This window comes from Trachurus trachurus (assembly GCF_905171665.1).
Source record: "Trachurus trachurus genome assembly, chromosome: 11".
In the NCBI taxonomy this organism is placed as follows: Eukaryota; Metazoa; Chordata; class Actinopteri; order Carangiformes; family Carangidae; genus Trachurus; species Trachurus trachurus.
In genome coordinates this window covers 17,331,582-17,345,523 of record NC_139904.1, presented here as the reverse complement: position 1 = coordinate 17,345,523, position 13,942 = coordinate 17,331,582, and positions in this window count along the sequence as shown.

The window sequence follows — 13,942 nt, the reverse complement described above, 5'->3', positions numbered from 1 at the left end:
AGATAGTATTGATTGAGTCACTTGGATTAGCATTAGCAGAAGTCTAACAGTTTATATGTGATGAATTTCTGACTATGACGCTGGCTAGTGGCCGAGTGCAGGCAACACAGATTTTCACAGGTAAATTTTTCGACTAACTTACGAGATGCGTCACATCAAAATTCAAGACACTACCTTGTTTAACTTTTTCTGTATTTTCCCCTGATCGCTTCCCAGTAATTTCCTCAGAGATTCCTTGAAAAGAAATCACAGGGAAAATAAAGACAGTGTTCAATTAGTACACAACCAGGTCATTAATCCAAATTAATTACTCATGCTACCTGGAGAGTAAGCCAAACAAACCGTGACTCTTGTGTACTGAAAAACAAATATGTCAACATGTAAAGAATAGTTTTCAATTATAAATACATAGTGCATTTATAGTGATTATGGAGGGGTTTAATGATGCAGCTTATTTTCAAAGAAATTTGAACAGGAATGATCTATTTAGGAATTAGATAGTATCTATCTATTTTCACAGGAAGCCTATGGGAATTATTGGGAAAATATGAAATACAGTATAGCCACCAAATTCTGTAAATTCTTTACAATGTGTACTGAACACCACAGATTTTGAGCTGTAAAATTCAGTTTTCATCTGATTTCTACCGAATGCTGTTATTTCTACAGTACCAAACTTTATATGCTGTTTTGAGGAATTTGGATGCAGAAATAAAAGTAGAACATTTATGTTTTTTAAAGATATTTTTTGGACATTTTGCCTTTAATTGACAGGATAGTGGAGAGAAACAGGAAAGTGGGGAGAGGGACTGGGGAATGACACGCAATACAGATCAGCACAGTTGGGAATCGATCCCACGATCACTGCATTGGGAATTGCCAACATGGGATGTGCTCTTAACCACTTGACCATTGAGTACCCCAGAACATTTATGGTTTGTTCAGGTTCAAAAGTCTAAATTATTACTGACACACAGATGGCTCATTTCTGCTTTTACTTTACTTTAATGCATAGCAGCAGCATTATACTTGGTTTGACTTTCTTGTCAACCAGAAGTACAAACACGCTCCTGTTTAGTTTAAGGTTTATAAAGCAGAGTGCACCATGTGGATAAAACAGCACAACATTTCACTGAAGAGACATTAATTCAAATACTTAAACGAGAAAGACAACAGAGTATTTCAGACGTCAAGGTTTTAGAAAACCTCCCAAAGACAAACGGACGTATCTTTCCCACAGTAATGAAAAATGGCAGTATACAATAACCCAGAGTGATGCTAAGCTACTTAATGTAAAATTCTGCCCTGGAGACGAAGAGCGCGCTCTCTTTAGTTGACCAGTACAAGGACGTACACATGTGACAACAATGAAGACAAAAAGCAGCAGGAATTAGCTGAAAAACAGTGCCGACTGAAACAGAAGTGGCTGAAAATTGATTTCAAGTTCTGTCAGCGACGGTGCACACACACAAGAAAACAACATCTCTCACCAACTGCCTAGAGAAAACAAAACCGTGCCATTAAAAACATAATAGGATTATCGTTTCTGTTTGTTTGTCACGGTGGATCAAGAAAATTATAGTTAAGAGAAGAGCTTAGAGCCACATTGTTATCGCCACTTCAGAAAACGAGGCGCAGACACAGACCATTTGCATATTCATTTCCTGCTTTTGAAATTCACCTTTTTAATTAGTCTGCGTGTAACAATCACTTAATATCTGCAAACACCTTGACACCGAGAGCCACCACAAACATGTCCTCAGCTGCCGCGCACTTAACACGGGATCATCAAACAGCAGGCAAGTTACACAATGCTGATGTGTGTCGCAGTGATGTCTGAGTGGGAGGACAGGAGCTGCAGAAGAGAAAGAGGAGGGGGGAAGAAAAAACTGAGATGAAGGCTAACAGTCACGCATGAGGTTGTGGGAGCAGTGTTTGTTTGTTTGTTTTGTTGTTTGTGCGAAGAACAAAAAACAAGACAAAAAGTTGCAAGACAAGGATCTGATGCAACAGCACTGATTTAGATCATCCTGGTGTGTTGTCTTGTTTGTCGTCTTTTGTTTATTTCCTACCAGACTGCGGCGTCAGAGGGTGACAAGGAGGACTTCCTTATGCGCTCTCGCCTGCCACAGCACCAGACCATCCCCTCTCTGCTTCCTGGTTTCTCTCTCTCTCTCTCTTGTCATAATTATCCTGCATCATTACACTTTGTGTGGTGGTGGTGGTGGTGGGTCAGAGATGTGATTCAGGACACTGCTGGCTGTGTGGGGCTCTGGGCCGAGGCTCCCAGGAAAAGATGTTTCTAATTATGTGAAGTTTGGCAGGAGGAATTCGCCTTGATTTCAAGTGAGGAGGGAATTTTTCCACCATGAAGACAACAAATACGAAAACATATCTATGTGTGTGTGTGTGTGTGTGTGTGTGTGTGTGTGTGTGTGTGTGTGTGTGTGTGTGTGTGTGAGTTGACATTTTGTATAATCTCATCCATAATGTAATAGATAAAAGATCTTTTGGTTTGGTTACAAAAAAAACACAAACATTTTGTTTGTTATTATGCAAAATGTTACGTATATTAAATTAGATTCTCCTCAGCAAATCAAGTTGAGTTGTTTGAGGTTGTGTGTAGATTATTAGATTCAATTAAAGACTGACCTGCACTTGATTTTGCTTTTAAAAACCATCATGACACATTATTATAATCTATTAAATAAGCTAATCATGGAAGTTCAAGTTTAATTTAGTCGTCATTTCACCCATAAAAAAAGAAAAGAAAAAAAAGAAAGAAAGCTCAGGTGAGAGATTGAGATATTTCTCTGAATAATAATAAAACCACATTCACTGCATTAATGATGGGAGCAGTGTGTTGAGGCCATTCACAGGCATCATTACTGTGAGCTGACAGCTGCCAATCAAACCTCTGATGAGTCTCTGATGCTGCGGCGTAACCGTGGAGCTCTAGTGGAGGTTTAGTGTGATAATGATCAGCAGTCGTGACAGATGAGCAGCTAATGAACAGAGCAGTGGAACAGAAACAGCAGCGCACGCATGCACGCACACACACACAAACAAACGTACAGTCTACACCAAGCCGCAGCCTCTCTTGATGTTGTCATCGGTTCTGATACATTACAGTGTGGTGATGTTGGTACCACAGTTACGCAAAAACGAGAGATCACATGAAGACACTTTTTCACAGCTGTGCATAAAAAAATGGTTTCAAGGCTTCAATTTTTTTGTAGACCTCAAAGACAATAAATCTAACAACCCCCCCACCCCCCTGCTTTTATAACATAAAGATTATTTCCAGAAGCAGTTGGTGCGTTTATGGTTGTAAGAAATATGAAAATGTCTTTGTTCCATGTTTGTTTGTTTTTGTCATGATTTTGAATGTGATTGCATTTTCAAATTCATTCACACATAATTTCTCAGTTCACCTTGCGCTTTTTTTTTTCACCTCTATGAATTTTAATAAAGTATTTATAATTTTGTCTAATTTTGGAGTCAGATTCATCTTTAACGTTGGTCAGAAACAGACGTAAAATAACAAATCAAACTGTGATTTCTTCAGAAACGTTGAAGCAAGTAAATGCAGTGTCCTCCCACCGCTTTGTGTCTTTAAATAATATCAATCAGAAACGCTTTTGAGATTCCCTTTCATTTCCATCATTCACGCAGATGGCAGCTTGGCTCCTCTGACTGGCAGTTAGACTCAGATGACATGACAGATGTTATTTCATTTCTCTGTTTCTTGTTTTTCTCTGTTTGGACAGAGAATAATAATTGGATCTGTTGAATGAAATTTCCTTCCAGTTTCTCAGTTATCCTCATAGTCTGTGCAAGCTCTGTTTTGTTTTCAAACTGCAACAGATTTTGGTTTGGTTGTGTGTTCCCCCCCCCCCCCCCCAACAATCACACTGCCATTTACAGGGACCAAACTACTGTAACAAGTAAATCAAGTCTTTTAATAGAATTAACTCTCTGCAACTCTGAATATTTCTACAACTGCACTTAAAAGATGGATGGGGCGGCGTTTAGCTCACTTGGTAGAGCTCCAGTTCAAATCCCACATCGGGCAGCCCTTTCCTGCGTGTCGTTCCCCCTCTCTGCCTCCCCATTTCCTGTCTCTCTCTCCACTGTGCTATCAATTAAAGGCATTAAAACCCCCAAAAATATACTTAAAAAAAAAAGATTGATGGGACTCAATGCTGCAGATACATGAGGCTTAATATTGAATTTATTTCATTAGTTCCTTCTTAAATACTTTTGCTCCATCAGCTGTCAGTGTGAAATGCCACCGCCTGATGCCTTTTTATTTTTTTGGGATATCCGCGCAGCACTTGCAGGTAGTGCAGCCAATTCACTGTATACTGTGTATCCAAACCTGTTTTATTCTTAGGGTCGGTACGTAGCACTTTCTGACATGTTTGATGTGTTTGCACGTCTTGGTGTGATGTGAGTGAACATAAATAACACAACTCTGAATATGTGTGTGTATGTGTGTAGTAAAAGAGGGTGTGGGGGGGGGGGGGGGGGGGGGGCATGTGGATGTTCCTTCTGCAGCACTGTCTTGTTGCCGCATTTCTTGCTGACAGGTCTGATCAGAAAGTGATGACAGCCTATGATTGTCAAAACGCCTGTCGCTGAGTGGCAGCTCGGCTTCGGCTCTGCCTTATTTTCCACTTCCCTTCCCCCTGGTTTTTGTCACATCTCTTTCCCAGCAGTGGGGTTGGCTTAACTCAGAGTGAAGGTAAGAAGAGATGTGCACAGGCAACATGATGAGGAACTCAATCTCGGCGTGTTGTGTTAAGGCCATTGTAGGTGTCACGCGTTAATACTCCCACGACGGTGGAGAAGCGAGCCAGATAGTGACAGTGTGGGAGTTAAACCAGGAGTTGGAGAGCTGAGTTTGGTGAGTGCCTTGACAAACAAAGCTGAGCTGCTTCTTGCATTGTGTGCTGGACAGGTATGACAAGAGCAATACGTGGAGTTTCCCTAGAAAAATGCTCAAACCATATGCTTCGAATGGTGCACCAACAGATGCATTTCAGAATAAAGTTCCCCTTTTATTATGAGGACTGAGAGCTTTTAAGATTGGGTTGGCTGCCTCCAATTCAGTGAAGAATTTAACAGAGCTAAAAGGTTTTTTTTTTTTTTTACATAGAGAGGATACTTTTGTTCAATCAGTGAGGCATTCATTTAACTTTCTGAATTCATCAACTTCTGGCCTCACCTCCAGGATATTTCTTGGACAAAGAATCAATGTTCACATTTTTCCCCCCAAAGAGCTCCTCACCTAACACGAAGTGACATGAATTCATCTGTTTTTGAAAAGAATACACTTTGAAATTCACTTACACTGAAAGGAAGTTGTTTGAAAAGGTGCAAATACAGTTTTTTTTGATGGTTAGCCGAACAAAGACGACTCCAATACCTCTTTATAAGACTTTCACATGACTTTTCTTTTCATTCCTCAGATGGCATACAGCTGCATTTTCAACAGGTTACTGTACATGCGGTTGGGCGGGCGACCTGATCAGAGAAACTGAATGAACTTCACTGGTATTGTTTGCTTTACTTACTGTTCTGGCCTCACCTCTGCAGCAGGCTGGAGACAAACATCAGCCTCTGAGGGTTTCACTGGAAACTAACCCTTAAGTAAATTTAGTGATCAGTGATCAGGGGTGGTGTTAAAGCTGTACAGAAAAGAAACTGAATTTGAGCCCACTCTGGGTCATAAAATTAGTGTAATAACTCATCTATTAGACGATGTAGGCCAAAATTTGCGCAAAATTCTATTTTTGATTAAATCCGGGATGAAAGCGTGTTTTTTTTTTCTCGCATTGGATAATACAGGCGCACAGATCATACGTCAGCCTGCTCACGATTCATCAGCCACTGATATTGGATCCGTCATCCGTCAATCAAACATCTGAGACACACACACACACACCGAGCTCGGTCTCTCCCCAAACATTGAATATCCCGCCCTCTCAATAACGACCAATCAAATTTGTTTTCCTTACTCGGGTAAACTTGTGCGGCAACTCGTGACAACTCGGCGCGACAAACAGGACAAACGGCCATTTCTGTACACCTTTAAGCTTAGTTGGTAAAGCAGCCGCCCCATGTGTTGAGGCTACTGCAGGTGGCCGTGGTTCAAATCCTGCATCAAGCGGCCCTTTACTGCATGTCATGACTGTACATTCCATTAAAAAGGCTAAAAAGCCCAACAAAAGCTGGGTAGCTGGGTTAGTAGGAAAATGAAACTATATGAAATCACAAGCCAACAGTAACTAACAGCTACTTCATGACAAAAAGACAACAAATCTTTGGAGGAATAATATTGTACTCACCTTAGCGTTATCTGTCTGGCAACAAGATAAAAAAAATAAGTGGTCAGATAATTTAAACAAGCCCGCAGTTTAGCTAGCATCATCAGTAAAATGTACAGTATATTACATTACAAATATCTGATCTTAATAATATAATATCTGTCCACAGTGACTGCAGCATATTAAACCTTTATCTTGATTCATCTTTATCTTCTCTCCTAGCACAGGACATGAGGTGAGGGAGAGATTGTTGTCTTGGTTTAATACAATAAAATCCCACAGTGACGTGAAACAACAAACACAGCAACAGTACTTTCTATCCATCATGTCACAAGATAAAACACTGTGAGATTTAGCTCCTTGTTCGAGTTGTACAGTAAGTGCCTCACATTAAACGTACCCAGATGCAGGTGGGCTTGTGTGTGGGAAACAGCTGTTTGGGTGTGTTTGGCTCATCTGACTAACTCATAATATTAAGTTACAGTTTAGTACAAAGTTCACACTTGTCACTGCGCCGCCACTCCTTCACCGCCCTGCTGTCGCTCCTCCGTCACTCCATTCTGACTGATTGTTAGATAGATGTTAATTAAAGAGTAACTAAACACGTGCTGGTGACAGCGACGAAAGGAAAAACAGCAACACACGCAGCTGCTTTAACGTGGAGAAAGAAAGTAAGAGGGAAGGCTGACTTGACTTTGAGGGAAGTTGGTTGTGCTGCAGATCCAGGACACGACTTACCCTCAGTGGAGATGTTAGGCAAGGCGAAAGTGACAGGCCAACATCCATCCGCCTCCTCAACTTGTCTATTTATATGTATATTCATATTCATGAGCTATTGGACCATGTGCTGTTGGCGATGCATTTAGCGTTATTGGAAAAACTGAATCTCAGTCCTCCCCCCTGGCAACTGACAGAGAAAGATTGCAATGCCCAAGTGACAAAGGACTGGCAGGGCTTGGTGCTAAATCATTATAGTGACGTGGGCAATGAAAGCAGAATCTCATCTCTGGACTTGTAAAAATGACTCTACCCTTCACTTTGGGCATTAAGTGGATTGTTGGTTCTTCTATTAACACATCTCTTAAAGATGCTCAAGTCTGCGGGCAGCTGTTCGAAGCCAGAGGAGAGGAACACGGATGACGTGATAATTTACGACTTCCTTGCTTCATGACTCTCTCAAACTTTTACCTCCATGTCTCCACGGACGAGAGCGCTCTGGCCCCGAGAGCGCGGCGCATATGCATCAGATGGGATGACAGTTAACCTTTGAGTCAGCCAGTAATTTTAAAAACACAGCGAAATTAAAGTGACTTTTATCATTGCCTGCTGCACAGAAATGCAGCGTCACTTCTCCGGCTCTGAGCACGTACTGTATTTATGCTGTTTGGTGGGCTGACATTTCAATAAGCAATGTTCTTTGTGAGAAAAAAAAAATTCATTTGTACAGTGTAAACAGATTGTTAGAAAAACGACCAAAGTTAAAGTAAACTCGGCCCATATGTTACAGCAGAATGGAGTTTTTAGACAGAACTCGCATATTGTGTGGTGACATTTCTAAACTACAAAATCTGATTGGGCTTGAGTAAAAATAAATGTCTTATGATGTGGATTGGTGAGTTGGGTGCACAAGACGCTGCGGGCCATGAAACGGCTTGTACAGCAATTTTTCTAAAGCAGAAAACTGAAAATTTATATACATGATAGATTAAGTGATACCGGGAATGATAAATATTCACATCACAGTCACACATGTAGGAATTACCCTTTTTATTTTTATAGATACCTGAAGAGAAACACTGTCTGGAAGCAGTTGAAAGTGCTTCCTTTGTGTGCGTATACCACACACAAAACACCACATAAACACAACACTGTGTCCTCTTTAGCGGTCTGTGCAGGCAGGTGTCATGTAGCCTGTGACTCTAACACTGCAGAGCTGCAGCACTTGATCATTAATGACACATGACTCACTGTGCCTCTGACTTGAACACGGTCCAATCCAGAGTGAGTCATCAAAATGCCAGAGGGCACAGGTGAAAAAGCAAAACACTTCTGCCTTGATGTGAAAAAATGCCACTTTGTTTCACAGGGTTTTTACCCTGATAGAGAGAGCACCTGCGGTTGTCACTTTATTTGGATATTTTCTTTAAAAAAAATTGTAATACCTTTAGATCAACAATCATTTTACTTTTTGGGATTCAATAACTTCATTGAATCTCTTTGCATTAACACCAATCTCATCTAATTTTTCAATTTTACTAAAGAAAAAGACATTTTCAGTTCATAATCATCACTGAAAACAGATTCCTCCGCTTCTCTTATTGATTTGAAGCTTCTCTCTCCTCCTCTGCTCCTCCTCTCTCCCTCTCCCTCTCTCTTCCCCCAGGCCCCAGCACTTTCTTCCTCAGTTCTTCCTTCAAACCTCTGACAGTAGAGCTGCACATAAAGACACTGCTACCTTTGCATAATGCGGATGCACCTTCTGTAGGTCGAATGAAGCTCCTTCGACATGTGTCAGGAGCTCGCCGTGTAGGCTTGGACTAATGATGGCACAACGGCCAGCCCACTGCCCCTCAGCATATGCCCACTCTCACATAATGTGTGCGAGTGTGAGGGAGTGAGTGTGTGTGTGTGTACGTGTGTGCACAGGGGGTGGCAGGGTTCGTCATGCTGATTAAAAGCAAACCCCCCCACCCCCACCCCCACACAAAGCCCCTCAGAAAAAGACAGCAGGGAACATGAACCAGTGTCAGGTTGGCCCAGATGAGGACACAGGATCCGTGTCACCTGAATTTACCGGCCTAATATGACAGCCAAGTTGTGATCCCTTGTCTGGGACGTGTCACGTTTGCAGAGTTTGGGCTTATTCTCATGCAAATGATGTCAGGTTTGGACAGAATGTGAATGAGACTCGTCACACTGTCCAAGGGTCTAAACCCGACCACATGACAGTGGTTTCTCGCTCAGCTCAAGATAAAATAAATACGACATTTGACATTCAAACCTGGCAACCAAAACCAGGAATAGTTCAAAATAATGAGGAATTTGCCACAGCTCCACGACTGTAACCTATTTACCTTTTCTTAGGTCCTAAGTAGCACATACCTACACTCCAATAGGAACACGTGGAGTACATTATTAAAGACATACACTCACTCTCTCTGCTGCCCTAAGATTTTCCTTTGAAAAGCTTTTTTTTGTCCAGTTTTGACAAATTTCCCATTCACTCTGATCCAGATTCTGAATGTCAAATACTTAATGTGAATGTCTTTTTATACGAAACGTTAAGGAAGACAGAATCGAACCCATTTTCTTGTAACAGAAAATTCCTGAAAATAGGATCCGCACTAAAGAAATACTGGGTGTGTCCTTTCTAAGGGCCTCTCTTTCTATGCGCACCCCACTTTTTAAAATAAATAAATAAACTTGTATAGGATGGCCAAATTACAGAATGCACTAAAAATAAGACATTTCTATAATAAATATCTGAGTCTTTAAGATACTTGTGACAGTGTGGCACATCACACCTGTGGGCTTTCCAGCCATGGAAAGACACTTTGATAGATCCTTAAAGACACTCCATCCATTCAGCACGCTGGCAGCCGTCATTATTCTCAAAAGAATCGACTTTGTCACTTCTCCATTCTTCAAGAGCCTCTCCCTCTGCCTGATGAATTATGTTGTCTGTATCTTCCAAAACAAGGCTCATTCCTGACAGGTACACAACACTTTACAAGACAGTTCTGACTGCCTGCAGATCTCAGCGGGGACAGACGTGTCAACAAGCGATCGGATTGAACTCTCTGTCCATGATGAGGTGTCTCGGGTGATTTCAAACCTTCAGCTTCTCTTCAAATCCGGCGTTGAGGCTCAATGTTTTTACAAAAAAAGAAAAAATTAAGGTGCCATATTGTTTTGCTGTCAGAATGGCTGCAGCAGAAATGAATGAATGTGCCATCTCAGGTAGACTTATTTATGGGAGAAACTTGTGGTGTCAGTTCTGATCTACGCCTTAAAACATTGTGGTAGAGACATCATCTGGGATGAAGTGATCATTCATATTAATAAAAAAATAATGCAAAATACTATGTGTATTATTTTGATGGAACAACAACACTATTTCTAATCAGAAAAACATGTCAAACTCTCTCAAAAGATGAAGGTTGACTCAGTCTCTTTGTTTTATATCACAGATAAAATGTCTTTGGGTTTTTGGACAAAAGAAGCAACACAAAGAGATTGTGTAAGGTCCTGAGAAACTGCTATGAACTGATGAACAGGCCATGTGTTATTGTCAACATTGTCAAGACCTACAGGTACTTATCAGAGGCTGTGCACTATAGTCATTGTCATTATTATTTTAATTGTATTTTAACCTCTCTTGTTCCCTGTGCATGTAATGAACCAACTCTCCAGAATAACTTACATTAAAGCAACAGCACACTCCAGCTCAGCACTGTGGTGGAGAGGGATTTCTCTACATATTCTTCCTCCACCAGGTGTGCAGATGTGTTTTTTTGAAAGCGAGGTCTTGTCATACAGAGCTGTGATCAACAGAGGGTTGCCCAGAAAAAGTGAGGGGTGGGGGTGGGGGTTGGGTGGGAGCAAGAGAGGATGAGGTTAATTCAGCGAGTCCTTGCTGTCGGCATGAGTGCTCATGATACGCATGTCATAAGGATTCAAATGCTGCCCTCGCCGTCGTGTGCATCTCGCTGACACGTAGTACTTCATGGATGTACAGATGTTACTACTCAGTAGCAGAACAGCTCACTGCGACTCCGAGCCTTCCATTCTGATTATTATAAACGGATAACAGGCTGCATCACGATGCCTCTTGTCATAAACACCCTTTTGTTTAACAGCAGATTCGTGCTGCTGTCTCGTGAGCCTCTGTTCACCTGGTAATGGTGATGACATGGAGCCAATTTATTATGTGTTTGCTTTAAAGCAAACAAGAGTCATGAGAGAACAAACAGAACATTGACTGCCTGACAAAGTCATATGTGTAGCTTTTTGTGTCTGTGGTGACAGGACAAAGATGGTTCGCTGGAGAGATCATGTATGAAAACAGCCACACGTCGGTGCTGCATGTTTACAACTTTCTTAATGAATGTATTGGCTGAATGATGTGAACAGGACAACTCACAACAGTAGGTCTACTTATGCAGCAAAGGTTGGAGGCAGAGAAGCAAGGGATCACATTTTAATTCATCTGGAGACAAGTTCAAGAACAAATACAGTAGCTGGCTGACTTTATTGAATAAAAGACATTAGAAAACTATCAAACCTATTTTGTGTGCATGTAAGTGATTTAAAATCAAAGGTTTAAACTGGATCACAATATTTTGCTTCACCAACTGGTTTTACTGCAAAATGCAAACACCACATCAATTCCACTAGTGACCTATTACATGTTACTGTACATGCACAGAAATAAACTGGAAAGTGTGATGCATTGTTTCTGCTGAATGAGTCTTTCTGGCTTCACACGTTAGTTAACTTTCTATGCGATAGGCTCCTGCACGTTGTCACGCTTTATATGTGACTTTTATTGTATGTGACTCCTCTCTGTAATTCTCACAAGTGCTTCTTATGTTTCCCCGCCACACAGTGCTAGCTGCAAGGCACTGGAACTCTATTGTTTCTTGGGAAAAATGCCTCGGGCTAGTGTTCAAGAACTGCGTGGGGTGGGTGCATGTCGACTTAAATACCTTCAGTGGAGACATGCCATGGCCTCTTTTATCAGGTGTCTCACTAGCTGAACTATAAAGCTTAGCTCCACGTTAAACCATGAAGTCAAATCCCGATTTTTTATGACAATGTTGTATTCACTGTTTTTTTTCTAAAAGGGATTATGACTCCATTTGAAATTGCTCAAACACATTCACTGATTTGGTGCTCGTCATGTGCTCTGAATTGAAAAACCTCACATTTATTTAACAAAAATATTCAAATGTGTGGCACTAACAAGGTGCCATGTAGCAACGAGGATATGCAAAAGATGCTCAAAGTCGTACTCACAGGCTACCGGGGTTGCTTTAGAAAATAAGTGTTGCGTTTTCATTCAGGTGGATATGTTATATAATATCTTGACCAACTTACTACCTACCAGATGGACAGTTACACATCTGTGTAAAATGACACCAGTATAAAATAGCCTATTCATTAATACAGCGAGCCCTGTCTGCTGTATGAACTTCACAGTTGTCTCATGATAGATTACCGAGTCGAATTAACATAAAGACTTCGACTGAAGAGGTCCCACTTGTAAAAACATTTGTATGATGTCTCTGTGGCCCTTAAGCCACACACTGCAGTCTCATCTCCCATGACATCATAGTGATGTCATGGGAGTTTATTAGGTTTGAGTTTGACTCAAATTTTTAACATAAAGTTTGAAAACTTTGAGAAAAAATTGAGGCACCAGCTGTAAGAGATGTAGGCGTTTAGGAGGGAGAAGAGTCTAATCAAAGCTTCTGTTTAAATGCATTATGGGAAATGTAGGGTCAGTGATTTGGAGATTGGCCTAACGTTAGGGTGTCAGCCACTGCTGCTTCACTTTTGACATTTTTTGTGCCCCCAGCTTAAGGCAAAGACAGTACTAATGATGTAAACACAACACTTCTGGGCAACAGAAGAACTGTAGCCTAAGTCAGACGAGCAATTTTGTATGTGCGTTAAAATTGTCAATATGCATGTACATATACTGTAAGGCCTTTACTAGTTTGGTTATGTTAATTGTATTTGTCACCCGAAAGACTTTCATTCCATTCTTTTGAGGTCTGAGCTGGCTCACCACCCTCCCTCCACAGCTCTGACTCAATAGCACAGCAGTGGACACAAAACCTGCAGCCTGCTTCCCCCATTCAGCCTCCTCCTATCATTAACAAAGCAATGAGAGAGTCCATTCTGGATAAAACTGCTGTCATCCTCACCCAGGGGACTCAAGCTCTGTCTGGCACCTGAGGACAGTTACCGTGTAGCCACATCACGGTCAGAGATCTCGACCCTGCAGGGTGATTGACAATGGAGGATCCTTGAAACCTGTTGCAGAGGACAGCCTTTCATACAGACTCTGGTTCTTATGGCAGTTGCTCAGAGTTATAAGAGCTGTGGCTCACAGTGGGAAAGCTGCTGCTCGCTCAGTGGGACCTGGAAATAGTCCAGAGTTTGCTACAGCAAGTTCCCTTTCAGTAGCAAAATTTAGAGGATTTGATGTGGCTGCCACAGTGTTTGTCCCAGCATTGCCAGCCAAGACGATGGCTCTGTTGGTGCACAAGAATCCTGCCTGAATATATCTGTTGGGAAAGGGAGAAAGTGTCTCTCCCCAGAGCGCTGTGAGTTGTTCAAACGGGGCCCCTTTGAGGCCCCCAGTGCCCCCGGGAGGATGAGAAGGAGTTCATTTATATTACACAAATTCAGCAGAAGTGAGGGCAGCTGTTTATCCGCCTTCAGCTGGAGTACCATGTTGCCTGTCAGAGTGCTGTCAAAAACCAGGCTGTCAAACTGGATGATATTTATGGTCCTGACAGCAGATGACTGGATGGACATTTCAGGACAGGGGAGCTCTCTACCTGCAGTGTGGTGACCACTTAACCTGGCACTGACTTCCT